Here is a 4,288-nt window from a genome sequence, read left to right as displayed (position 1 = left end):
TGCTCTTAATCGATTAAGTACTCAACTTAATCGATTAATTCGATCTGCTAATAATCCATTATCTAAACACTTAATCAATTATCTAGTTCAGTTACAGTAAAAATAGAATTCTTTCGATCATCCAAGATTACCAACATTCAACCAAACTTACATGCAATTATACAGACAATTAAGAACAGTAAATGCACAATACATATATGCAATTATCACAGAATTATATGCATGTCAAGTTACATAAATCAAGTAATGCGGAAATGTAAAAATATTAGGGAAAAAAGAATAAGACTCGGCTTTTTATCCTTATTCGTTTGCTGTCCACTGCAAACTACATCCCGGCCTCCCCTTCTTATCTTGAGAGATTTTATCTTCACTATGGAATCTTCAATGTTTCTTACAAACACAATTCCAATACAAGAATCAAGACGCTCCTTTCTTGGATCTTAAACCCCCACTTTGGTTTGACACAAAGCTCGCCTACTAAGATACCTCATCGTTCACAACTCTAGCCCCAGCCTAAGTATCGCTTACAACTAAGACCTCTTGCTTATCGTGAAGACACCTACCTAACCACAACTAGGATTTTCCTAAACATATTCTCTTTCTTTGGTGATACAACACAGAAAGAGAATGTGTTATTGCCTAAGTCTGACAAAAATTCTCCAAGTTACATATGCACCTCAATATGCAGATTTTACAATCTTCTACGAATCTAAGAATCCCTAAAAGATCTCACAAGTACAGAAATACAATGCGTCAAACGCAGGTTTCTTTTCCACAGATTTGACAATGAAAGCTCAACGAGTATCTTGTACAGATTCACCCTTTTCTTTTCTTGAAAGAACACTTAGAAAATCTTTCCTAAAGATATGAAAGTTTTAGCTTAGATCTTCTCAATAAAGTGTAAAACTCTCTATTTTTGAAAATATGTTCTAACCCTCTAAATCAATATTTTCTAATATGATCTATATTATTAACCAATCTGAAAAACTTGAGTTTATATACTGTTCTGTTTTTAACTACAGTTAATCAATTATATTGAACCTTAATCGATTAACGGGTTTCTTCAAAATAACAGAAAACATAAAAAGTTACCAACTGAATCGATTAACAACTGATTTAATCGATTAATGGGTTTCATACCAGCATAATCAATTAACACCTGACTTAATTGATTAACAGGTTCCCAAAACTTAATCGACTAATATGACTCCTAATTGATTAAATGATTTCTACAATATATTTTTAATGATGAATGAACCTCCTACATGATTTGTAAAAGCATGATGCATGTCTTTGAATGATGTATGATTTAAGACTATTTTTAAATGCATTCAAAATATATTATCATGTATGTATGCATGTACATGTAAATCATGTATGTATGCAGTAAGTCTCATTTTAGTTATGATTGATTTTTGCTTATCAGACATTCATTAGGGTTTATCCTAGCCTAGACTCTTACTAAGCAAACATCTTAAGACCTAGTACAAATATAAAAATACTTACCCCCTAGATCTTCTTTTGAATGTTTTGCCTTGTATGCACTTGAGTCTTGACTTTATCGTTGAAACTTGTTGTTTGTTGATTTTCTCATCCTCTCAAGCTTGTCCTTCAACATTTATGCATGTTTCACTCTTTTGTCTTCATCAACCTTTGTGTGTCCTTTGTCTTCATCAAAACATTATGTGATGCATGCTTGCCTCTTCAATATCGCATTCATACATGCTTACATCTTCAATCTCCCCCTTTTTGATGATGACAAACACTTGTTGACATATGACATACACTTGTTGACATTTGTTAACAAATTTTTGGATCTAACAATTCTTTGTTGGATTTTCTTGATGACAATCAACTTGTTTTGCCTTGTTCTTATAAGTTGATGCGCGTTTCTCCTGTGAAGAAGATCTTTGCTCCTGACCTTGGCACAGTTTTGATGAAGACACCAACATCACCAAAAATAAGAAAAGGAAGAATACTCATAAAGACAATGAATATTCAAGCTTCAAGATATTCAAGACTTTTAGTCTAAGTCTAAAATAGGTACTTCTATCCTATACTCTTGATTATACAATAGTAGTAATGCTCAAACTATTTTTAAAAGAAAATTGAAACACTTTAAAATACTTAAAACAATTTTCAAAAATAGTGTGTAATGGTTTACTTCATCTAAGTAACAAGTTACGAGTGTGAGAAAAGAGTTATCCAACTTAAAACTGATCAGAGTAATCCATTACTATCTTTGAGTAACATATTACCAGTGTTATTAAAGTTGAGTAACCGATTAATCAACTTGATATAATCTATTACTATAATTCGAAAATAAATGATCAGTGGATAGAACATTTGAGTAATCGATTACTCAATATTGTAATCGATTACCGAGAGCTGTTGCATCAGATTTTCTAATTTAAAGTGAACGAGTTTCAACCCAAAAGACATGTTTTTATTCCAATCAATTCCTACCCTTTCAAAGAGGCATTTGGCTGGTTGGAATGATGAAGATAAGAAGAAGGTGCAGTATGATCTCAAGGCAAAGAACATCCTCACTTCAGCACTTGGCATTGATGAGTTCTTTAGAGTATCAAACTGCAAATCTGCGAAAGAAACGTGGGATACTCTAGAGACTACACATGAAGGAACAGAGGAGGTAAAAAGCTCTAGAGTCAACACTCTTTCTCAAGCATACGAAATGTTTCGTATGAAACTAGGAGATAAGATTGTGGATCTTCAAAAGAGATTTACTCATCTCACAAATCACCTTCTTGCTCTTGGTAAGGTCCTATCAAATAGTGACTAGAACTTGAAAGTTCTAAGATCACTCACCAAAACATGACAACCCAAGGTAACGACCATTTCTGAAAAGAAAAGTTTATCGAAAATGTCTTTGGCTGCATTGTTTAGAAAATTGCAGGAACACGAACTAGAACTCAGCCAACTTGACCAACATGAAGAACAAGAAAAGAAAAAGAAGAATATCTCTCTCAAGGCTAGAGTTGACAAATTCGAGTCATTAGAAGATGAATATGATAAGGAAGAGATGGAAGACATGAGTCTTTTTGTGAAGAAATTCAGCAAGTTCCTCACGAGGAACAAAGGTGCTAGAATTGGACAAACAAGGAAATTCACCAAGAATAATGACACATCCACTTCCAACCAAAATTTCACATGCTTTGAATGTGGCAAAGCTGGTCACATGAAGATGGATTGTCCTAATCTAAAGAAGAATTCTTTTAAAGGGAACAATGAAACAAAGAATGGAAGAAGAGCCTACATTGCTTGGGAAGACAATGACATTAGTTCCACCTCTGAACTTGAAAATGAGGAACAAGCACATCTCTCTATAATGGCATCTTATCATTCTGATGATGAAGAGGTAAATGAAACTTAACTATATTCTTCTGAATTACAAACTGCTTTCAATGACTTGCATGATGAATATGTTAAACTTGAAAATGAGGAACACGCACATCTCTCTATAATGGCATCTTATCATTCTGATGATGAAGAGGTAAATGAAACTCAACTATATTCTTCTGAATTACAAACTGCTTTCAATGACTTGCATGATGAATATGTTAAACTTACTAAAATGTTTCTAAAACAAAAATATGAGTTAGATGCTTTTAGAAACAAACCATCATCATCTTCATGTCAAAACTGTATCACTCTTGAAAATAAAGTTTCAACTTTGAGTCTTGAACTTAATAAAATAAACAAGAGTAGTAAAAGTTTGGAAAAGATCATAAGTAATCAAACACACTCAACAGACCGAAGAGGTCTTGGCTATTCAAAAAGCCATGTTTCTAATAAACAAAGTATCCCAACTAAGATAAGCTTTGAAAAACAAAATATCCATGTTATTAAAAATAGTAAAAATAAATCTAGGATACATGATCATCAACCCACATGTACATATTGCAAGAACCTTGGACACACACCAAATACATATAATATTAGAAAATATGGTGTACCCCTAGGTCATTTTAAAAGGGTTGAGAATAAACCCTGTAGGACCCAAATCACAGTGGGTACCTAGAAAATCTTTTTAATTTTTTTTGCAGGAAAATTTGAGAGTCGCCTGCAACTTATGGTACTTGGATAGCGGCTGCTCAAAACACATGACGTGCGATAGGGAAAGAAGTTCTATATCCTCACTCCTAGGGACAAAGGATATGTCACTTATGGTGATAACAACAAAGGAAATATTCTCGGAGTTGGTAGAATCGGCAAGCCACCCTGATGAACAATATATTACACACTATTGATAACCTTAATTTACCACGAT

This window comes from Lupinus angustifolius, chromosome LG05, assembly GCF_001865875.1.
Source record: "Lupinus angustifolius cultivar Tanjil chromosome LG05, LupAngTanjil_v1.0, whole genome shotgun sequence".
In the NCBI taxonomy this organism is placed as follows: Eukaryota; Viridiplantae; Streptophyta; class Magnoliopsida; order Fabales; family Fabaceae; genus Lupinus; species Lupinus angustifolius.
Note: the sequence above shows the minus strand (reverse complement) of the source record.